We start from the raw sequence: 24833 nt of genomic DNA on the forward strand, positions 1-24833 counted from the left end.
ACCCCAGCCCCAAGCTCAGAGCTAAGGTTCAACAATTGCTTCTTGTATGGTCCACAGCAAGAGAAAGGTACAGAGGACAGCAGCCCCTGGGGACCTGCACATGGAGTCCCTCCTGAGACCTTGCTGCCATTCCCACATTAGATGGGAAAATGAAAGGGCCTCAGAGAGACAGAGTAACTAACTTAAAAGTCACACATCCAGCCGGGCGTGGTGGCGCACGCCTTTAATCCCAGCACTTGGGAGGCAGAGGCAGGCGGATTTCTGAGTTCGAGGCCAGCCTGGTCTACAAAGTGAGTTCCAGGACAGCCAGGGCTATACAGAGAAACCCTGTCTCGAAAAAAAACCAAAAAAAAAAAAAAAAAAAAGTCACACATCCAATAAGTAGCTAGATTCCAAACCTAGACACTGTTCTTCTCAAAGAGGACAAAAAAATGGGGGCACAAAGTACCCAGGGCAAATACTGAACAGGGAGGGTGCTGTTCTGGACCTCAGCAAACACATGTTAGATTCCTGCCAGTTGCTGTGCCTAGGCTGGGGGCTGAGGGCAGAGAATGGGAGCAGTAACCTGGGAGTGACCAGAGTACAGTGGAGAGCTCTTACCAGCAGAGCCGGTAAGGGCCGGAAGCAGGAGACTGACTCCAAGGGCACTGAGAAAGGCCAAGAAACCATAGCAGGGTCATCCCGAGAAGCTTACTGGAGAAGGTGTGGCTTAGGCTGCTTCAAAGATAAACAAGAGCAGCACAATGGAGGTCGTCCCAGTAGGAGAAGAGGCTGGAGAATAAGAGCCAGGGTGGGCCTGTGGCATCTCCATGCCGATGTCACAGCTACAGCATCTCATGCATGTCTGGACCTGACAAGCTGCGGACAGCATTTTGACAAGGACACCATGTTTCTCACATGTTCAGGTTCAGACATTGATGGCATCCAGGATGCGCAGGCTAGGAAACAACCCATAAATGCATCAATGCTATCCATCCCCCACTCACCCCTAGAGGGCTGGTCCTATTTAATGACCAGACTGAAAGTCACTGAAGAACCACAGACTCCTGTCCCCCTGCAGGGTGCACAGGCCTACAGGAAGGGGTAAAGGCATAAGGTGATGCCTTTCTGTTAGTGAGAGTCACCTGAGCTTAAGGAAAGCAGAATCATAACCCCATCCCCCAACACACATCCTCCGATGTCCCCTGACATCACCAAGTGGGGAAGTACTGCATGCTGGCCTTGCCAAGACAGACAGACCTGAGTCCAAGGAGCAGCAGCAGAACACTGGCTGAGCACGACTAGCCTGGGACCACGTACCAAACAGCCGGAGAATGGCTGCATCTAACTGGAGAGAGTGGAACCAAGCCAAGCAAGTCCATGTCATGGAGGTGAAACACCAGAGAGGAGGCAGTGCATTAGAGAAATACAGCTCTCAGGTGCCCTCCCTGTGCCCAAGCTCCAGCCTGCCTGGCTACCAGCACATGCATGCACAGAGATACCTAGGCTCTGCACACTAATGTGCACACAGACGCACCGAAGAGGAAGCACTGACACGTATAGTCCAACAGAAGCCAAGACTGATGGGAGCCTGAGGAAAAGGGAGCCAAGAAGCTGAGAAGGACCACATCCTCTGATGAAGGAGAGCTGCCCCATGTCTGCCCAGGCTTAGAATGGGGCACAAAGGCACCAGGATCTATCAGGGCTCTGAGCCAGGGCAGCAGGAAACTGGATACACACACACACACACACACACACACATACGCACACACACACTTGAGGCAGGCAAACACACACGTGTCTGTGCCTGTGTGCACACATGGCAGATGCCCTACCTAGTGGACTGCTCACCATGGTAACAGAGTGGCCCCCTCTCAGCTCCAGTCATCACCTGAAGGCTTCTGAGGTCCCCCGTGCTGTTGAGAAGCAGGTCTAACAAAGGCCCAGCTCAGGCCAGCTCAGCCAGGGGGCCTTCCAGCCAACCAGCTGACGCATGCCCGCCATGCTCCCCTGGTGAGCTCTGGGCCACCATGTCTTCCTACCCAGCCTGCCTGGCTCCACTTAGCTCAACTCCCCACAGACTCCCCAGCCGAGCTAATGAGAAACTCCCCAGCTGGCCCTGTATAAAAACGCATTTCATAAGTCTTTAAAAATGCTAGGAAATTCTACATCTCTTTACTGAGACTTTCCTGTTCCTTAAAAATATCCCCTGGTCCTCATCAAGAAGACGGGGGGGGGGGGGGGGGGGGGGGGGCGGATAGAGCACAAAAGGTGGACAACAGCCTCAAGTGCAGCCTGGGGTCACAGGGCCCTGGTGCAGCTTCCACCATGGGACATAGCAAGGAGACTCCCAGCTAGTGCCAGAGGGACAGGGAAGAACTCAAGAGTAAGACACTCAAGGCGAGGGACCATATTGGAAAGCAGGGAGCAAGGGGGAGTCAGCCTTGACTGCCTTGCTTTGGGGGGGGGGGTGGAGGGCACATCAGCTACAAGGGCACACCTGCAAGCGCTGGGAACCACCCAACGCCCAGCACCTATGCCCTGCCTCAACCACAGAGCCAAGGTTCTAGGAGGCCTTGAGGTTCTGTTTACCGGGGCCGGCAATGGAGTCAGTCACTATAACATGCACCCTGCCTGCATCTAGGTCAAAAGTCCAGGATATAAAGGAACTTGCAAAGGTCTGACATGTTGGCAGCAAGAGTGGAAATGCTGGGGGTAGGGGGGAGCCCAGGGGTGCAGCACCGTCTCTGGGAAGCCCCTGGAATAACAAATAGTCCGTATACATTCTGACCAAACAGGACCAGGGTGGTGGCTTGCACTCCCCACACCAGGAAGTCCACTCTTCTGGATACTCCCCTGGACTTAGCCTAAGTTACAGGAAGTGGGGGCTGACCACAATCTACCCCTAACCAGAACCAAGAAAGGGAAACGAGTTTTACGTGTCTTCCCCAAAAGCCCAGAATTGATACCCAGCTAGCTCCCTGTGCTAACCTGGCAGCCAAGCAGGTCCCTGCCACCACATTCCCTGCAACCTAGCACCGCTGCCACCACCACCACCACCAGCAGCAGCAGCACTACCACCGCCACTGCTGCCACCACCAACACACCCCACACTTAGTGGTGATAAAAAAGCCTGGTCACAGTGTCTCAACTTTTGCAGGAATAAAGGTCTTCAGGCAGGCATTTTCCAGGCAGCAGCAATGGCTAGAGAGCTCTAGCAGTTCTCTTCCCTCAACCTCGGTGCCCTGCACCAGTGCCAACCTGTCACTGGCCTTTCTGCAAGGAAAGAGCAGTCCCACAGGCAGACCTGCCATCTATGGGCGAGCTGTGAAGTTCATGCTTGAGCTGCCTGTGATTCAAATCCCTGCTCTGCTGGTTTTGGCTGTGTGACCTGGAAGCAATCAGAAGTGTCTCTGTGCCTCTTTCTTTTTTAAAAAAAGTCCATATACACACAGCTGATGAGAGAGATCTGACTCCAAGAGGCATCTACCATCACAGTAATGGATTCTAGTAGCAAGGACAAAGAGGCCAATCGCATGGCAAGAAGGTGTCTAACTGATCACAGAGCAGCATCTATGTCTGGGCCCATACAATGACTTTTTATGGTGACTGTTACAAACCACAATGTGTGTCACTAAGCCAGAAATAAATCTACTAGTCTGCCCTGGTAGGTAAGCAATATTAATCAACAGGTCCACCATGTCATACCCAACTCCAACCCAGTCAGCCCTCCAGTCTCCCTTCCCCCTACATCCCCATGCCTCGGCCCATAGTAGCCACATTGGAAGAAAGTCTCATGGTCCCTGAATCAAGCTAGGAGAGGGCACTGTCTGTGACACCAAGGCTAGACAAGTGACAGGAAAGTGGGCACCAATCTCTAGCAATGAAGAGGCACAGGCTTGACTGTCTTCTCAGTCTCACACAGAACCACATACATCCTTACCAGAACTTTCCAAAGTGTCAGAAGAAAGAGGGACCCTGGAGGGGGAAATGGGATTGTATCCATACTGAGACAGGAGGAAGGGAAGACACAGACAGAAAGACAGGTTCAAGGCCGGAGCCCTGAATGCAAGCCAGTGAAATGCCCCCTTGGTAAAGCCATTGTCAGCACACAGAGACACACAGAGACACACTCAGACACAGAGACACACACACAGAGACACACACACACATACAGACACACACAGAGAGACACACACAGAGACACACGCAAACACACACACATAGAGAGACACACACACAAACATAGACACACACACACAAACATAGACACACACAGACACAGAGACACATACAGACACACACACACAGAGAGACACACAGACACACACAGAGAGACACACAGACACACACAGAGACACACACAAACACACAGACATACACAGACACACACAGAGACACACATCCTTCTTACCTGTGACCAGGCCCCAGAGCGGCTGATACAAGGATCAACTAGAACAACAATTTTCACAATACAAGTTGTTCAAAATAAAATGCATTCCTTCTCCCCTATTAGGAGAGCTGTAAAGGCCATGGAGAGGGGGGAGCCCTCTCACCCCGCCACCAGGAATGTAAAAGGGGCACAGCTGCTTTGCAGAACAGTCCAGGCACCTCACAAAGTTCAGTTCCACACTACTGTAGGACCTGACCACTGCACCCCGGGGCTGAACCTGGGGGTTCAAAGAGGAGCGTGCACAAGATCATTCCCGGCAGCACTGGGCACAGCAGCCAGTGAGGTGAGCACCCGCAAGAGCACATCCACAGAGGGACAATAAATAAAAGGATCTCGATCTATCTAGACTGGGATTCAATGCTGTCCTAAGGAATGAGAGCAAAACAATCTGCGCCGTGGATCCACTCAGCAAACACTCTCCAGGAACCAGCAGCTACGGGCAATGCCCAGAGCAGGCAAATCTAGAAGCACGGAAGGCAGTGCCACTGCCCAGAACACGGCGGGTGGAAGAGAAGGAAAACTAGCTATAGAGGTACAAGGCTCCTTTAGGGGGTGTATCTTACCCAACATGACAACAGTCCCACACATCTCTGAATGTGACAGAGCCACAAAAGGCCTCTTGAAGTGACTGAATTGATCTCAAAGCTGCTTTTAAAACTGACTTGCTATTTTTTCAACATCTACCAGTTTTATCTGAAACTGAACTCTCTTGTGTTCGCTCTACATGTAGATCTCGGGTGACTGGATAATTCCAGGCCCGGTACTCCCCAGCAGTCAGCAGCTGGGTGACAGCTGCCTTCAGGAAGGCCTGTATCGTGTCACCCATGAGTTCAATTGTTGAGCTACCAGGAGTCTGGGAAGAGGAGGAGATCTGGGTGTGTCACCTAGGAGTCTGGAGGAGTAGAGGGTCTCTGGGGAAGTCATCTAAGAGTCTAGGGAGAAGTGGGGCCACAACCAGAAGCCTTCTTTTTTCCTTCCAGAATCTTCGGAGAGACACCTCAAGGACTGGGGGTGCTCTGGGAGGGGGAGCTCTGGCTGTGGCTCCCAGAAGCCTCGCCCATTAACAAAGATCATCTGCCTTCCTAAGGAGTTCATACCTCAAGCTGAGGCCTTAATGCCCCCCCAATCCCCACAATCACATACAGAATGCCTTGGGTTAGAGAAAAGAATCCATAGCATCATAGGTGCTCAGAGGCAACGGAGGTTTAAAACAGGTTCAGAACTTCTCCAGATTAAAACATCTCTTACACACACACACCCACACACACACACACACACACACACAGAGTCCATACACAAGACACACATAGTCTCTACACATCACTCACACAGTACACACTTAGCCCATACATACCACACACACAATACACATATAGCTCACACACACCATATATACATAGCCCCACACAAGACACAACCTAAACACGTCATGTGTGTGTGTAATACCTAATCCAAGCCAGGCGGTAGTGGCACATGCCTTTAATCCCAGCCCTTGGGAGGCAGAGGTAGGAGGATTTCTGAATTCGAGGCCAGCCTGGTCTACAGAGTGAGTTCCAGGACAACCAGGGTTATACAAAGAAACCCTGTCTCAAGAAAAAAACAAAACAAAACAAAACAAAACAAAAAAAAAACCAAAAAACAAAAAACAAAAAAAAACTAAAACAAAACAAACAAACAAACAAAAAAAAACATAATCCATACACACCAGATACACACAGCCCATACACACAATATACACATAGCTCACAAAATCCATATCCACACACAGTATACACATAGCTCACACAGACATTAGAGCCCCCACATCATAAACAGCTACAACCACAGACACACACACACAAAACATATACATATAGCTCCTCCACACAGCCTCTACATAACAAAGTCTCTCTCACATACACTACAAACAGTTCATACACAGTCTACATACACACACACACCACAAGCACAGGCCCACACCCTCATGTCGAAACTATGTACAGATCTCACACTAAGCCCCCACATACACTATATGTCACACTCAGTACATACACATTACATAAACAAAGCCCAAGTACATACATATTCTACATATATCACATACACATATCCCCACACATATGCCCATACCCTACACACTTACACTTGCCACATACACATATCATACACACACCACACAAGCATACATCACATACAACAACAACAACACACACACCACACACACACACACACACACACACACACACACACACACACTACACCTCTACTACCACTTTACCTCCTCAGTTTCCTGGGTATGAAAAAACTCAGTCTCGGCCTGGAGAGATGCCTTATCCAGTAAAGAGCCCCCACAAGCATTAGGACCCAAATTTGGATCCCCACAACCCAGGTAAAGCCAGATGGGCCTGGCAAGAGTCCTGCAATCCCAGCACTCAAGGGGGAGACAAAATCTTCAGAGCAAGCTGTATACTCAGACTAATCAAAGCTGAGCTCCAGGGAGAGGCTCCGCTTCAATATATAAGGTGGAGAGCAGTTGATAAAAACACCAGATATCAACCACATGCACAAGTGTGTGCACACACATACATTCTCTCTCTCTCTCTCTCTCTCTCTCTCTCTCTCTCTCTCCCCACCAGGATCACAGGATCATAATCACATAAGAAACTATTCATTGAAAACCCTATATTGCTGAGCTGCCACCTCTCCTCTGAACAGAGGACTCTGTCAGGGCTCTGCCTAGTACCAGCCCTGTGCTTGCCAATCTGAAGGCAGAAAAAAGGTAACCCCTCATCAGGTTGGAGAACACCCTATCTCTTTCCATTCCTTCCCTGCCAGGCAAGACCAAGGACAGAGGGAACAAGCCAGCTGTCCCTGGGATAGCTACAGGGCCCATTTAGTGGGAGGCAGGAGAGGCCAGGGTGCCACTTTCAAGTGCCTTTGGTTCTCAGCCTTCCTGCTAGATAGGCAAAAGGTAGGTTGCCTGCTCTGGCTATAGAAATGCCAGTCAGCGGTCAAGTCTCTGCTCCACAGCACTCTGGCCACCGCACTATTTAGCAGCTTTAAGGGTATCGCCAGAACCCAACCCCCACCCCATCTGGCAAACAAGAGTAGCAGGTCTCCATAGCTTGTTAAGGGTAGCTGGGAGGCCTGTTCCACATACTCCTCAATGATAGCCGTCTCCATTTGCTGGTATGGGCAAGTGGCATCTTCTCAGTTTAATGAAAATGACTGGACAACGTGGCGTCATTTGAGCCCAGCCCTGTCCTCCTCAGACACGCCTGTAACCATCTGACAGAAAAATGACAGTACTGCCACTGGACAGAGTGTCACTTTACCAAAGGGTAAAGTGTCCCCTGTAACTGACACACTAAGTTACATGACTAATAAATATGCTCTATGCAAAATCATCCCAGCGCACGAGAAGGCAGCAAAGTCGTCCATACCAGCTCTTGCTTGTCCACTCCCTGTCCACATGGACAAACAGGTGGCCTAAAGTTCCCTAGAACCACAGAGCATGGTTGTCATGGGCCCAGTGGGGTCAGAAGTGAATCACAAGTGCGCAAGGTGTATGCTCAGCTCTCCAGTGGAAGCTGGAAAATCTGACACTCCCGCCACTCCTGGGAGCACAGCACAGGGAGGACGGAGAGTGGCCAGCACACTGTGGAATTGCAGAAATGTAGGTGGCCGCCCAGAGCACAGTGAATATCAGGCCTGCCTCCTGCATACCAGGGGTTGCCTCACTGCCCTCAGTCTGGGGACCTGAGAACTTCTCTACATCACAACCAACATCTTACCACTTCCCTCATACCCCACCACTGTTTCCATCATGGAAGTGAAGACAGCCTTCTTCCATCAGAGGCTTGGCTACAGCAGGTCTCTCTTAGAAGCTGGCACAGCCCCTGAGTTCACCACCCACACATGAGAACTGAACATCATATACATATACATATATACATATATATACATACACATATATATATATATGGGTCTCTCTACATAGCCCTGGCTGTCCTGGAACTCATCATGTAGCCAATGTTGGCCTTGAACACAGAGATCCACTTGCTTCTGCTTACCAAGTGCTAGGATTATAAACATGCTCAACCATGTCCGGACCAGTCTTACTGTACTTGAGCAGCCATCGGGGATACACCTCTCCAGCACAAAGGCAGACAGGACAGCCCATCCCACCTGCCCAGAACTGACCCATGGCCTTGCCTCCACTTTCCTAGGACTGCAGCATCTCCATTGCTCAGGCTTCCAATAAGTCTCCCCCATGGAGGGAGCCTCTGTCCCCAAGCGCCAGGGTAACAGACCATTCACGAGTCTGTAAACAGATCCCACACCCAAGTCATCCATGACTCCAAACAATACTCAGAGCTTCTGGGAAGACACCAGGCCAGAAGCAGGGGACTGGGGAATCAAGGGCCAATCTCCAATTCTCCTATTCAGTCTGTTACATCCTTCACAGTTTCATTATTTAAAAACCATCTTTGAGATTTTTTTGCTGGGGCACCAATGAGATGGCTCGGCGGGAAAACGTGCTTGCCACACAGGCCTCAGATCTGCTTTCGACCTCCAGAACCTACACAAAGGCATAAAGCAGCAGTTCTCACTCTGTGGGTCGCCACGCTCTGGGGGTTGAGCACCCTTCCCCAGGGGTCGCCAGAGACCGTCGGAAAACATGGATATTTGCATTACGATTCATAACGCTAGCAAAATTACAGTTATAAAGTAGCAACAAAAATAATTTGATGGTCAGGGATCACCCCAGCATGAGAAACTGCATTAAAGGGTCGCAGCGTTAGGAAGGTTGAGAACCGCTCTCTAAAGAGAAGAACCAATTCCACAAAGCTGTCCTCTGACCGCCACACATACAATATGGCCCCTGCGCTACATATACACACACACACATACACCATGCACACACACACACACACACACACACACACTCATAACTATGAATTTAAAGGCTTTCGCAGAGTCTAAGTAATATATGCTATCACTCAAAACTTTTTTGTGAACTCAGTTTCTTCAGTTAAGTGAGCTGTGTCCTAAGCCATGTATGGCTACAAAGTCACAAATTAGATGTTCAATCATAGATGTCAAATGTGTACAGAACTGACACGTGTGCCCAACGTTACGCCCTCTTGCCTCAGTTTCCACAACATAAAGAGAGGAGTGGGTGTAACAACTACCTGATAGGACTCATCTGGCAAGACTGAGCAGGCTTTGGGCTCCCCATGAATCTGAAGGCGACTGTTCAGAATTCAGGGACACATACACCTGGCACAAGTTGGCTGAGAGGGACAAGGAAAAGAAACCTGTCACCTCCCAGACAAAGAACTAAGACCCAACTTAGGGAGGCGCTGGCTGAAAGCAAGAGCTACTCCAGAGCTCCAAGCTACCAAAGCCAGGTTCAGTCTCCAGACCTGAGGTCCACAGAGAGGGTTACAAGTTCAAAATATCTCAGCCATCGGCCACTTTGCTCAGCTAGCTGAGAGGACAAAGTGCTGAGGTAGAAAACCCAAGTGCCCCTGATGGCCATGTCACCCAGCACCCTACAGTGCTTCACACACCTCACACATCTGACCTTGCTCTCCCATAACCTCCCTCCGAAGGCAGAGCCAGGTCTGACCGTCCATCCCAGGGGCAAGACAGGAATGCTGGGTTCTGTTGGAGCTCCACTCTATTGAAGCAGCTTCTAGTCAATGTGTTTGGCAAGGCTGTTGGTGGCAGTCAGAGTTGTAGACGCCAAGCCTGGCATTGGGGGAAGACTCACCATCCATCTAACTTACCCAGAGGATGGAACCTTGGCCCCTGGGAGGAGCAGGGTATGCTTGTCTCCATATGGAATGAGTTTTACTGGCCATATGGAATAGATATATAATCGTGTTGCATTGGGGAAGTCTGGACTAGACACAGGAATGCAACATGAAGAAAGAATAGCATTTTCATAACCAGCCGAGTGGCTTTCTGACTCCCTGGGCTGCTCCCTCAAAACCCCCAGCAATGTTCCACCAGCCCCTTGGCACTTACCTGCTGCCGCCACAGAGGAATCCCAGGCCAGCGAGAAGTCCGAGGCCTCCCCCTCTTCAACTGGAAGAGAAGAAAGAGGGCTGTGAGTTTGGAAGCTGCACACATGGGACATGGGGTAAGACACAGGTCAGAGAAGATGGGAGCCCTGTGGGAATATTTATATGCTACCCACGGGGGGGGGGGGCACAAAACCTACAAATTTGTTGGTCTCACAGAGATGAAATGGTGATCAGAATAAGGCACAGGAGCATGATCAGTGGGTCAAGTACTGTCATGCAAGCATGAGGACCTGAGTTCGAGTCCCTAGAACCCACACAAAGCTGGACACCATAGCATGCATCTCTAATCCAAGTGCTTTTATGAGAGTGGAGGCGAAGACAGGGGAAATTTCCAGCAGATCATAGGTCTGGTAGCCTGATGTACACAATGGCAAACAAGAGATTCTGTCTCAAACAAGATAAATGGCAAGGACCAACACCCAATGTCACTCTTTTTCCTACACATACACATGTGTACACACACACACACACACAGATTATAAATAATAAAACTAATCAAACATGAACGGCGGGTAAGTACTGTCTCCACTATGTTTCCACAGCCCTGCAACCTGGCAGACATCACTAATCAATCCCAGCACTGCCTCCATACAGACATCAGAAGCTTTTTCTATTCAGTGCTACAACCATTAGTACATAGTTTCCACTCACGAGCAAAATAACTGCCACCCACAGAAATGAGGCAGAACTCAGAACAGTCCCTAATCTTGCAGGCATTTTCTCCTATCAAAGCCCACATTGCCTACCACTGAGATGCCAGGCTACCTTGGTAATGGGAAAGAGCAGATATAGTGGCCCTGAGAGGTTGGGAAAGCTCTGCACTTGGAGTTATACCCTTACAGACAGACCTCTGGACACACAAAGACTCACTCTCCGCAGCCTCGCAGATGGAATCATTGCAGTTCATTGGCTGGCAACATGGCAAGGGAATTCGCCTTCCCCCACTTGAGCCTGGACCCCACAGAATGAGGCTTGACGGGGATGGAGTCTCCCCTACCCCAGACCCCAGCACTTGAGACCAGGCTGGTGGGAAGCAGGGGAGAAACACTATACAGCATAATAGCACTCTCACCCTGGAACCAGTCCCAGCACATAATAATATTAAAGCAGGGTTATGGACTTTGTAAATGGAACTTTGTTTAAGTCAAAAATGTGCACACATGTTTTTCAGATTTAACAGGCTCTGCAGCTCTGCACACATGCAAGCTGAAGGGACCTGAGCCACCCACCTCTCTTTCCTTGATAATTGGAAAAGCTGGGTGTTCACTGTTCTCAGTGCTCCGCGGCTGGGGAGCACCTAAAGTCTCAGAGTTAACAAGAGCCTGTGCCAATGTTAGGCCCCAACTCAAGGTAGTCCACGACTAAAGAGGCCCTCTATAAACCATGGCACCAAGAGCACAACTAGAATCCTAGCCAGCTCAAATGCAAGGGAGACAATATGCTGAGAAGTCACCCAGTGAAAAGAGGGAGCAGGCTGGCTGTGGTCCTCACTAGTCCTGTCCTCAAGTCTACTCAAGGCTGTTGAGTTCCCAAGCCCCTGACCTGGAGGATGGTCATACCAGAAAAGCCAGCATCAGCCATAAAAGAAAGCAAACGTGAGCACATCTCCCAAATCCTACCTCGTGGGGGCAAGGGACCTAGAACTACTCTGTCCTGGAGACCCGGGACTACAGGGGTAGGAGGAAGAGAATGGTCAACACTGCTGCGAGGAAGGTCAGAGTTAGCAGGCACGGTGCTTGCTTCCTGAGGTTTGTACAGTAGCCCTGACCACAGCCCTCTCTCTCAGTGAGGGGCCCAGACACCCGCTGCCCTTGTGCCTAGAACATGAATGTGCTTTCTCATAGCTGCTGGCACTAAACATCACTCCCCCGCATCCACCCCCCACCCCTGCCGCCCCATTGCTAGCCCTGGCCCACATCCTGCCTTTTGAAGGTATGAGCATATGCCTTTATACACTCTTGATGAGAAGGAGATAGGCTCCACCTGCCCCATCCTACTTAAGGCTCAGTACTGTCCAAAGCTGTGAGAAAGAAGACAGCTTCCTACCTGGCCAGTCTCTGCACTTCAGTTTGCGTTCCCAACGTGACCAACAAGGACAGCAGGCACAGAAAAGAAATTATACCAGGTGCTGACTGGGGAATTGGGGGGACTGTTCTCGGGGGGAGGGTGGACAAGGACCCCAGGATATGAGCCCCCATATCCTTAAACTAGAATTGTATTGCAAAGGCACAAAGAACCCATGTGAGCTAAGCATGTCAGGGATGGCCAATCAGTGAAATGTCAGAGCTTAGCAGCATACCATGGGGACTACCCATCATCCGGAAGTGATGCTTTCTAGAGACCTCCCCAGTAACACATTTATGAGATCTAACATCACTAAAACCAAGACCTCTGGCCATGCCCAGCATCCAGTATCGGAGTCTACAGGAGCAGAGAGGCCTAGGAGGAGCTGAATTCACAGGCAGGGCACATGATGTAGCCCCAGGCCAGTCGCCTGTAGGAAGCCCCTTCGGAGGAGCTCCAGAGACTCTCCAGCCCTGTTTGCATAGGTAAGATCTGCTGTTACCTTCTAGAAGATCACAACCTCTCCTCCTCCTCCTCCCTATTCCATCAGTCATCTCTGGTGGCAACGGGCACCAGGGTAGTTTTGTCTCACAGGTTTCTCTTTTGATCCCACAAACTAGCTCCATTTCAGATTCAGGCAGGGGATGCCCAGGGTCCTGTGTCCAAGAGGATGAATACAACAAGCACTCATGGGGGCTATGGGACACAGGAAGGCTGGACTTGTCCAAGGTGATGTGACAGACAGCTGAGCTGGGCCAGCCTCTCCCCACCCAAGGGTATCAACTCCATAAGAGCTCATCTCTCAGTTCCCCCACTGCTCAGCTCCCCAAAGTCTTGGCTCTACTCAGTGGTCCACCTCCCATCTCCTGAGCTTCAGTCTACCTCATTACAGAGCATACACCTGCCATCTCTTCACTGCTGATACCAATTCCTAACTCAATGCAGACAGCAGACAGAACAAACATCTGAATCAATAGGTAAACAAGGCACTGCCCCCACAGAATTAGCACCCCCCCATGCCAGTCTGCTGGAACAGAGCTCTGTCCTGAACCCAGCTTTGGGAAGGCAGCCCCAGGCACACAGTTGTCCCTGCAAGGCAGGGCCCATGAGGCACTCAGCCTGCATGGCTTAGCCTCAGCAGATGTGAGGTATGTTGAACTTTCAGCTGCACTGGAACAAAATGCTGGGGAGCCTGTAAGCACTGCCCCCACTCGGGCCCTCAAGTATGGCTTCAAGGAATGGTGCTCTGAGAGATAACCCAATAGCATCTACTCTGACACAGTGGAGTAGTCATTTCTGACATTCCAGGAGGTTCCAGCACGGTGTGTGAACCAGAATTCTTTATAATGGAAGAGAAGGGACCGGGAAAGGGCTGCGAAGCCTCTAAGGGGCACCTGTCTGGTGGCAGCAATTCAAGGGTCGCTCTGATCAATGCCTCGGGGGGGCTAATAAGAATCCTAAAGCTCTCTAAGAGCTTCAAACAGCAGAAGCCCCCGTTCTTTCTCGGCTGTGGGGTCAACGGCTAACTTAACCATGGGAATGGGTGGGTCCCACCAAATGCTGTCTCTATAATTCCTCCTCTGGGATATGCAGAGTCTGGGCCATGTATACTTGCAGCTCCAGATATACCAGGCAGACACAGGACCTTGTGTGCTGGTCTCTGAACCACAAACCTCAGTAACAGATCAGTGTGTTAAAGCAGGTGGGCACCAGTGTAAGATGTTTGCTTCCGACTGGAGAGCAGTGTCCTCCTCCGGAGGACAAGGCCATCCCAACACCTCAGGGAATAAGAAGAGAAGACACTAGATGCAGAAGAAGAAGCAGAAAGTGGGGCAGAGGTGAGGAGAATGAACAATCACCCTCTAGCCCAGCAGCCTGCTAACTCAACGGGGCTTTTCCTCCCCCCGAGCTGTGGCAAAGTCAGAAAGGACCTGTGTTGTCACAGGCTAAGGCAATGGCCTCAAGAAGAGAAGGAGGAAAGGGAAAGCTGGCTGAGCCCAGAGCCCACTTAGCGCCAGAACCCACTCATACCAGGCCAGTGCTTACAGAGCCCAGAGAGGACAGGACAGACACATTTAGCTTCTAAGAGCCTGCATGTTGGGCATTTTTCTTAGGAAAAGATCATTTTTCACCAAACATTATCTAGGAAAATGTTCTCTCCACAAATGTCTGCCAACAAGGTCAAGAACTTCTGTACTCTTTGGAGAGTTTTGTTTGTTTGTTTTCTTTTCACTCTGGGTCAGTCATACTTCCAGGGTCTTAGTAGACATCCTTCAGTTTCCTCTGAACCCAGAGACCACTCTACCCTAGCAAGGGAGCTGGACTCACCTTGGCTGCAAAGAGGCTCCTGAGAGTCCCCCATTCCCACAGGAAGTGGTAAGCCAGACAAGCTCATCTTGAGAGAAGCCATGTCACCCACACCAGGTCAGGCTCCGAGAAGTTACTTTAGTGCCCAGAGTCTCACTGCCAAGCATAAAGGAGAGCTGGGCAGCTCAGGGGAAAGCACCCAGGGCTGAGAATGGGGCTCAGATACAGGACACACGCCAAGTGTGTGGGAGCCCAGAGGCTGCTCGCCAGCACCACATAAACCAACTGAGATCCTGGCCTACTGTGTATGTAGGTGTGCAGGCTGTGCCTGTACAAAAGTCCAAGCAAAAGTCATAAAATGAAGCTGAAATATAAACTATCATGTTCACCAAGCAGTGTACCATGGTGCCAGACTGAGGATGCTCAGGGAAAAAGATTATTCATTCCTCTACACAAAAGCATGATAGATTCCTTGTCCAGATTGTACAAAAGTACCCAGCCCGTGATTACCTCTAAAATTGAGCTTCCAGAAAAGAAGACCATGTTCAAGAACAAATCAAGCACCCAGCTGAGCAGAGGCTCCCCCCAGACCCCTCTCCAAGTCCCCCTGCACCAGCTAGACCCTCAGGGGAGCCTAGAAACACCACAAGTGTTGGTATCAGGACTTCCAGAAACCCGTGATATCACATAGGCACCCCCCAACACCTGTTGCCAAGGCAACAGCCATCATATTCCCAGAATCCACTTGGCTCACTTCCCACCTTTACCTGTGATTACATCATCACCCATATATAAAGAAAGGTCCCCCTGATCTCTTCCCCCATTCTCTTTCTGCTGCCTCTCTCTCCCAATAAACCTCATGGAACTGTTTGGGCTGGTGTGGTCCTTCTGAAACTGTGTGATGTTCAAGTTCATAACAAGTGTCACTCCCAACCTGTTACCCTATGCTCTGTATCATCTCTGCTCATTTTCTAAGATGAAGACAACTAGCCAGGCACAGCATTATATACCTGTCATTCCGGGCTTCAGGAGACTGAGACAGGAGAAACGCAGGCTAGCCTATGGTGATGGGGGGGGTGGGGGGAGAAAACACACACACACACACACACACACATACACACACATGACCACAGTAGCAGGGAAAGCCAGCCTGTGCAGGACCACAGTATCTGGCACCATGGTAGTCATCCAACACCCGATCCCCTTCATCCTCCAGCCTGCCACACAGGAGTTCCTTACTCTCCCCATTTCTGGCAAGGAAGGGAGCCCCAGGAAGCTACCACATCTCCCAGAAACAGTACAACTGTTTTCAAGTAGGGCTTCAGCTCCCAGGCAAAGAAGATTAGAGAAAAGCAGAAAAGGAGGAAGAGGGAAATCTGTGAGCAACAGCTTCCGCTTGGATGTTCCACCCTGGTCCAGCAATGTTTCAGGTAAGTACAGAAAGAAAATCAAACAGCAGAGCCATGTACCATACCAACACTAGTGAGACCCAGAACCAGGCACTAGGAAAAAGTAAAGACAACTGAGAGGGGCTGGGGTCTGACCAAGCTAAAACGTATTTTCCCTTTATCAAGACTTTCACATCTCAGTCAGAGTAGGCCCTGGAGTAAGAGGCAGGCAGCCCTTCACACCTGCTTCTCTGTGCTGCTCCCAAGCTGGTGAGGTTAGAAGCATAGCACAGCTCTAGACCACTCCCATCCTTCCTTAACACCCTCTGCCAGAACCATAACCCCAAGCCTTTCTCAGCTCCTGCCAGAAAACCCAGGCTCTGCTGACCCATTTCACAGAGGGTGAAACAGAGTCCCACAGAAGCAAAGCTGCACACCAGGGCCCAGTCAAGCTGGGTGTTCTAGCTCCAGACTCCCCACCTCAGAACAAGCTCCTGAAGTGACTAGGTTCTCAATGAACACGTCTCTTGAGGATTGGGAGGGAAGAACACTTGTGACTGCCAAGGTAATATTGCCAGCAAGAGCAGCCACGTCTGCAACATCACAAGCACAGAGCCTCATCCTGGCAAGCCTGAGATAGCCTCCGGAATCTGTACTTCTCTAGGCTAGTCTGACAGGTGCAGGAGGTATCAAACCACTGGCTCAACAGCCCAACAATATAGGGCATCTTCATACCCTACTCTATAGGTGAGTAAGGCTAAGTAACTGCTGGGGGGCATTGAACTGGGACTTGGGTTCTTAACCCTTCATTTTCCTCCTACATCTGGAAAGCAGAGGCTCTGCTCTGGATGGAAGCGGGTACTCAACACAAGCCCGAAATCTATCCTACATTCTTGGTGTCCTGCTCTGTGACCCCATTGTCCATAAGACTCCTCTAGCTCCCAACCCATACTCTCAGATCCAGAATGTCCTATGGAAAGGGTTCAACTCTTGGGTGTCTCGTAGTAGTGCACCAGCCCCTTAAGGCAATATGAGAAGCCATGTGCAAGTGAGACTGTGGCTTGCTGGAAAGTGTTCAGTGGGTGGCTCTCAAGGAGGCAAAGGTTCGCATTTGCAGTGGCCGTCACTGCCTGTGACATATAGATTCTTCAGGCATGGAACTTACCCACCCTTACCCCACCCTCACTCTGAGCGGCAGGCTGGGGAAGGGGAGGGAAAGGCTCACTGCATCAGCAGGCACCCCCGGGGAGCAGAAAAGCAGCAGCAGCAAGGTGCTGAGGGGACACAGAATCGCTCCCTGCCCACTCCCTCAGCTCACCATACCTACCCTGCCCCCCACTTGCTTGTGAGCAACTGTCAGATGCTTAAGCAGAGAATTCAAGAGCCCCTAGCTTTTTGTGACTGTTCCCAAAAATTAGCACCTGTTTTCTTTTTACAAACGTTTCCTGGATACGTTTATAAAACTGTATACATATGTATACAATGTGTAAATCAGGTATATTGAACAGTTAAAAATCAAGGAACTCGAAGAAGAGCAACTTCTCAGGCATAGACACTTTGTTACAACTTTGCAGAAGGTTGGAGATTCGGACAGCAGCATGAGTGAACACAGCCAACATCTTTTCCCACCAAATCATGAGTAGACGGAGACCACTGCTATGATGGGTCCTACCACAGGAGGCTTGGGGACTAATTTAACAAGTCCCGTGTTGCTAGATGTCTGGGTGGCTTCACCTGTTCCCCACTGCCAATGACTATCGAGGCTACATCAAACATTCAGAAGCATCAGACCTGGCCATGAGACCGTACTATGACTCTTAAGGTTAGTTCTCAGAAGCAGGATTTCTAGAACAAAGACTCGGCCCTATTGGGGCCATGTGCTTGCTTGTTGTCAATGTGCTTGCTTTTCTCTCTTGGAATGAAGTACTGAATATAACCAGGAAAAAAAAAAGGACTAGACCTTGACCTTTGACCCTTCACTATGATTTCGGCCTCAGGCTTTAAGTCTTCCCAACAGCCCTAATATGTGGGTCCCCAATTTACCAATGAGAAAACAGAACCTGGATGCATTTGGTTAGCCACATCATACAAGCAGTGGAGTCTATATTTGAGTCGGGGCCTGTCTTCACAACTTAAAGCTTGCCTCTCCGCCCTGTCCTAGCTGCCTCTCTCGGCAAGTGTGGGGGCAGTTACTATCCAAGCTTCCCAGAATGTCTGCACCTTCCCGGAAAGACAGAGGCTGATTGAGAAGGTGGAGCTGAGACTCCTCTGTCCCAAGACTTGCAGAGAAGATGCTGCCAGAAAGTCAATCATAAGCTTTCCTCTGGCTTACAGTGTGACCCCAAGCAATAACTTTACCTCTTTCAGGCTTAATTTCCACATCGTAAAGTGAGGGCAATAAAACTCCCATTCATTTGGAAAGACAAAGAGAAATAGCCCAGGCAAGGAGTTTGGCTTAGTGTCTCCAGAGAGTGGGTGACACTAAGCAGGATTCCTCTTTGTTCCCCCTCCCTAGGGAGCTGACTGCACAGGCCCTGGTGGTTGCCCTCCTGTCTGATCCAGTCCCTGCTGTGGTTGGTTGGTTATCTTCTAAATGTATTTCCTCTCGTGGGGTCATCTCTATGTGTTCTCACTGGCTCGCAACATGCATACACAAACATGCATTCGTGACGTAACATGACTGCATTGTTTTGACGGTTACCCAGGGGTCTCCCCTGCTAGCTGCCTACCTCTGAAGGATGACAGGCAGCATGGAAGGCATCAGAGCATTATATAGATGGGCACTGGTCATTCATACGCAGGGCTGTAAAGAGGTACCAGTTGTGTACCGCAAAAGGCAAGAACCAAGACTATACAGATCCACTCGCATTCTAGGATCCCAGCTCCATGTGTGGGGTGGAAGCGACCTGTACTCACTCAGAACTGTAGCAGTTCAGGGTAAAAAGGAAGAAGGGGAGAGTCCTGTTCTTTTTTCTACCTCTGTTTGAAGAAAGGCATCATAAAGTAGAGACTAGTACATTTTTATGAGCTCTTAACAACTTGGCCTCTGTGCTAACATACCATGAATGAATGTCGAAGCCTTGTAATACATGTGATCTATTTTAAACACCCACAAAGAGGAAACTGAGGCTCTGATTGGAAACTGATATGTGTGTGCGCACACAGGATGGAGCATGCTCATGTGGGCACATGGGGTGGGCGGGACATGTTTTCACCAGCTGGGGCATACAAACCTGCCTTCATCAGTTTTTTCTTATTGCCCCTTTCTCCAATTGTGTGGTATAAAGTACATAGTCTGACCTCTCTGAAAAGGGTGGGGTGCTAGTGTTGACCATATGGGAACTGGTCTTCCATCCTTTCACATTTCCCACAAAAGCCTGTCTACCTATCCTTGGTAGAAGGGTGGGAGACGCCCACCACCTAGGGGTTCCCTCCTGTAAGGCTGTTACTGCTAGTGCCTACCATAGCTCCCATTTCTACATTCCAAAATTCTGGACATGGGTCCAGGGTAGGAGTAATTAGAATGGTTCGTGACCTAAGAAGTTAGTATTTTTTATTGTCTGATTTGGGAGGGGGAGATTTCGTGGACACAGTGTGTTACTCCCCCTTCCCCACTCTGCCCTTTTCCCATCCCCAAGTGAGAGCCACGCCCATGGAAAGCCCTTCAGGGTCCCAAGCTTCCACATGCCCGCTGCTTGCACCCTGACAAGGCTTTCTTCACCCAAACCTGCACAAGATCTACAAGATCTCTGAAAAGCTTCATTACATTGGGCACCCATGCCAAGGGCAAGGAGCACACACTGGCTAGCAGCGACAGCCCTGCAGCAGGGAACTCCTAGGTGATGGGCATTTCCCACACTGCCACCAAGCCTAGGTCTACACGTGCACACCTGTGCTCACACGAGCTCAAGCGCACACACACTGCTGTTATGTGACAGTACCGTTCTGTCTTCAAGCTCCCACTTCCAAACATCCCTTAGCTTCCCTTCACACACTGCTCACGTTAGGTCTTAATCCTTGGTGGTGGTGGTGGTGGTGGTGCTGCTGCTGCTGCTGCTGTTTATTTTAGTGTGCCACCACACACTATGACTATGAATACAAACCCAGAAGAGCTGGGCATGTCACAGATGTGGAGAGGAGTGTGACATCACTGGTGCTGTATGGAGTGCAGGAACCCACCATCCAATCTAAACAAAGTGACAGCCCGGTTGCAAACCAACGGCAGTGCTGGGCAGGGAGGCAGGCGAGTGGTTCACCACCTACTTACCTCAGCCCTTGGGAAAATGGAAAGAAGACAGACACATCTGGTCCTCTCCCTGCACCAGGGCTCAGCATTCTGCTGGGAAGCATAGGCCATTTCACAAACTGTATATTCATCTAGGCTGGACCAAACAGCCTGGGCCTCAGGAAAGCTCATGGGAAGTCTAGTCTAAAGTAAGACCTCAGGAGTGTGTGGGTGGGGAAGAATGAGGCTGAAGGGAAAATGTCTGCTGCAGCCCTCAGAAAGTCCTGAGAGAGCTAGACACAGAGTGAGGGGCACACAGTATCCCTACATCCATGTCTGTCTCATCCCACAGCACTGAAAGACCCAAACTGTGCCAGATGTGAGCCGCCTAGAGAGACCAAGTTCATTTTTCTTGTGTCCTATGATAATACTTGGCTGTGTTTATTTAACTCTCAGCTTTGGACAGCAGTAAGATGGAACAGGAAAAATCAGCTTGGCTCCCTTCAAAACACAGCAGCCCACACATCACGAGAAGACACCCACACAGACGCTCTCGTCCACCCTCCAAGAAGACATCTGGCCCACTGCTGGCAGGGAGGGCCCTTGGGGCTGGGGGAAGGCTTACAGCTCATCCCACACAGTGCCTTGCTCCCCCTGGCCAGCATCTCAGGCACTCCTCTCTATGAGCCCAGCATCAGAGAGCTTTAGGTGACCAGCCATAGGGGAATCAAGACATGCCCAGGCCCCCTTGATGACAGAGCCCAAAGAAGAAGAGAGTCACGTGACACAGCCACCTTCCCCCACCCTCGGCAGCATGCCAGGCTTCCTGTAAGCAGAGGGAGTTCCCTGGGTAGATAGTCTAATCTGAAAAAGCCCCTATTCTTGTTCTTCTGAACTAAGTTTGGTGTTCTATCCCTGTGGCATCTGAAGCATGCTACCCAGGATCAGGACAAAGACATTAGTGATGCAGTGTCCACCCAAGACCACCCAGGGGGCAATGAATGTTTCTGTACACCCTTGGCCAGGTAAGCTCTCCCAAAAATGGCAGAACACAGCCCTTCATCTAAAGCTGACAGTCACAGAGCCAGAGCCCTACTCTTCCCACCTTCCCTCATGACAGGGACATCCCCATGCCAAAACTCCACTTGGGAGCCACTCCCTGCAGGTGGCAATGCCCCCCTGCACTGGCCCCCACCCCATTCCTAGCTCTTCAACACTCAGGGGCTCAGACACCTTGGTAAGCAAATGCAGAAGGAGGCTCAGTATCCACAGGCAGAGAAAGGAGACAGTAGTATAGAAAGAAACCATGATGGCTTCGAGTTCCTTATCCCAAGGAGTACAAAAAAAGGGTCTTTACAGTAGAATCTAAGACCTGGTGACCCTGACCCTGCCCCCAACACAGCCTGTTCCCTGCATCTGCAGTGTCTGATCCTTGTTCATGCTTTGGCAGGGAAGCACACTGAGTATGTCTGGCCAGTTCAGGACTTGTGGGCAGGACTTGAACACCACTGAGCACAAGGTTGGTAGTTAGGCAACTTTAGCCTCTGGTACTAACAACTGTGGGTACCTGGCTTGCAGGACACCTCTCTATGTCTCCATTGTCTAGACAAGGTCAAACAAGGGCCACACTAGTATTGACCTTAAGGGATCTTGTGAGGAGATACCAGGGTTGTGAGGTAGGAGTCAGGGTTTGGCACCTGGGGTACAGTGGAAAGACCTAATGAGGGATGACAGGACAGGTGGAGCAGCTGATCTCAGCAAAGGACACCAAGCGAGCAAACATGGCTACCACATTACTCCCATCCAGGAAGAACTACATCTGATTTCTCTGAACACTGAGTCAGGATGGGCAGTATCATGGGTCATGTCACAGGTCACGTGTCCCACGTCACACCATTGTGTTACACACTGAGACGCACAGATGCGCAACCCAGCCTTGGCTCCAGGTCAGGACCAGGCTCTGCCACAGTCCCTCACTTTCTTCTTGACATGCACCAGCTGTGGTAGTCATTTCTGATCATAGACTCTGGCTTGGCGATTAGGGGACACAGGCACGATGCCAAGAGTCTAATACAGTCACTTCCTCCCTTCCTCTGAGGATGGAAATGCCATCATCAACCATCCCCTTCAGGTCCCGAGACCCCTGGGACAGAGAAGCTGTCCTGATCCCATCTCTGCCCTGCCAAGAGCATGTCACAGGCACAAGACAAGAAGAGCACTAACAAGACCTTGGATCCCTTTCCTAGCTGTTGCAGCCCTGGGACCAACGCAATGTGCCTGAGGACAAACTCCAACTGACCTGCTGAGACAGGTGCTCTATCTAGCTCCTGCCAGGGGGCCAGAAGCCACCAGGCCTGACCCTGACTCCCCTGCCTGGAAGAAAGCCCTGACAACTCCCCTACCACCCAGAAGAGACCTGGGCAGTTGTCTGTGGTAGATGCAGTCCCCCGGCGAGATTTCTCTCCCCAGACCTGAAAGGCAGGACCAGTTAGTCTGGGGTCTGACTCCTGAGCCATAGACTCAACACAGATATGTTAAATGGAGAAAGAAGACCATCTTGTCATCTGGTAGCTATGCAGGTCAGACCAGCCTGGCTCAAGGAAACACTCAAGCTGAGGCACAGAACATCCTTGGGTGATGCTGCTACTACCAAGCACCAGGCTGGGATCATTTTGGAAGCTAGTTCACTCCATGCTCACCCTCAGCAGCCCAGCCAGGGAGCCAGCCACCAAAGCCCATGTCAGAAGACATCAAAGGGCGGGTCAGAGGTTGCTCAGCCAGACTAGGAGTGCAGAACAGACCAGACCAGTCCTGGCTGCAGAGACCAGAATCTCCTACAGTTGCAATCATGCTTGCTGTAATGTTTTCTTGCACCTTCAGAAACCTCTCTCCATCCAAGAGCAATGCCCACTAAGCCTTGTTCCCCTGCCTCCAGCGCCTTCCCCTACAGACGCTGCTTCTCTTACCCTCTCAGCTGACCCCCTCAGTGATGGAGGCCCCTCCTGATCACATTACCCAAGACACTTCCCCAGACCCCAGCACGGATGGAGCCTCACTCCCCTCTGGTTCACCTAAACCTTTCTCAGCAATCCCTGTAGCCAAGACACCTTGAAGGCTAGATCCGAAGCATCAGACTCATGTGCGGTAAGCCCACTTCCAGCCCAGACCTACCTCTCAGTACAGCACCCACCATTTAGTGGGTGTTCCGACATCACCCGAGGCACTTTGTCTCTTTACCTTTTTAAATCCCCAAGATTGAAGGAAAACATTTAAATACAGGTGCACACGTGGAGAAGAAAGACAGCTGACACATGTAATACCCTGCCAGGATCACTGTGGGTCGGTGAATCAGAACACTCCCCCTTTTAAAAAGTGGGTCCCCGGAGCTCTGAGTGGTCTTTGGTCCTTTGTTTGCATGGCAGGGCTGTAAAGAGCAGCTGTAGGAAGTCCACAGGCCCACAGGGATGTACCCATGGAGGGGTGCCTGGGTAGATGGGACCCTAGAACCATGTCTCAGAAACAGTGCTGAGGAAGAGACAGTGTCACCCGGTGGGACAAGCTCGGGAAGGCCCAGAGCTGTCTTTGGGCATCTGAAGGGCTGTCACTGGGAAGACAGAATGAACTTACTGTGGGGCCCCAAGGGGTCAATTGCCAGGACCAAGCAGTGAAATTCCGGACAAGAGAGATTCAAAAAGATACAGAGGATTCAATCAGCAATAGCTACTTGAAGAGAGAGATACAAGTGGGAGGCGTCAAGGCTCCTGGCATGGGAGGGGGCCTAGCAAAGCCCCTGGAACTTCCAGTGATTACCGAAGGAAGCTTGAGCTGAGAGGGGCAAGTGGACCTTGAAAGGCTCACCACAGCCTACTCAAGCACCCTTCCCCCTTGAGCCTGTGCAGCCTGGGCTGGATAGGGTCTCACAGAAGCAAAATCCAAATGCTTCTATGCACTATATGAATGCATGCCCCTCCGGTGCATACCTGGGCCACTGTGGACTAAGAAACAGACTCACAGAGCAAATGGGGGCCCCCACCTCAAACAAAGAGGGAGAAGCGCAGGACTGAGAGGAGCCATCACACACATGGGAACAGAGTGGGTTAAAGCCGACTTGGAGCTCTGCCCCAATCTGGGGCCGCAGCTGGCTTCCCAGCCCTCGGGGAGACTTTGTCAGCTGCCCAGGGCCCCACCTGACTAGCCTGCCTCAGCCACCCAGCCTGAAGCCCCAGCTCGAAGGAACTGGGAGGCTAGCCAGAGGCTGGGGGAAGGTCACAGGCCGTGGAGGAGATTGTGTTCCACAGTCACACAAAGAGCCACTTGCTCATATGGGGTGCATGCCCTAGGGG

At 50.8% G+C, this 24833-nt stretch overlaps 1 protein-coding gene across 1 annotated transcript in view; it reads right to left on the minus strand.

The window, feature by feature from the left end:
• Positions 1-24833, minus strand: part of Znf423 (zinc finger protein 423) — a 283320-nt gene that overhangs the window by 233196 nt on the left and 25291 nt on the right. Inside the window, exon 2 of the mRNA XM_029480964.1 lies at positions 10448-10507. The gene's annotated coding sequence lies outside the window, so the exon portion shown is untranslated. The remainder of the gene's footprint in view (positions 1-10447; positions 10508-24833) is intronic.

This window comes from Mus caroli, chromosome 8 (genome assembly GCF_900094665.2).
Source record: "Mus caroli chromosome 8, CAROLI_EIJ_v1.1, whole genome shotgun sequence".
Lineage (NCBI taxonomy): Eukaryota > Metazoa > Chordata > Mammalia > Rodentia > Muridae > Mus > Mus caroli.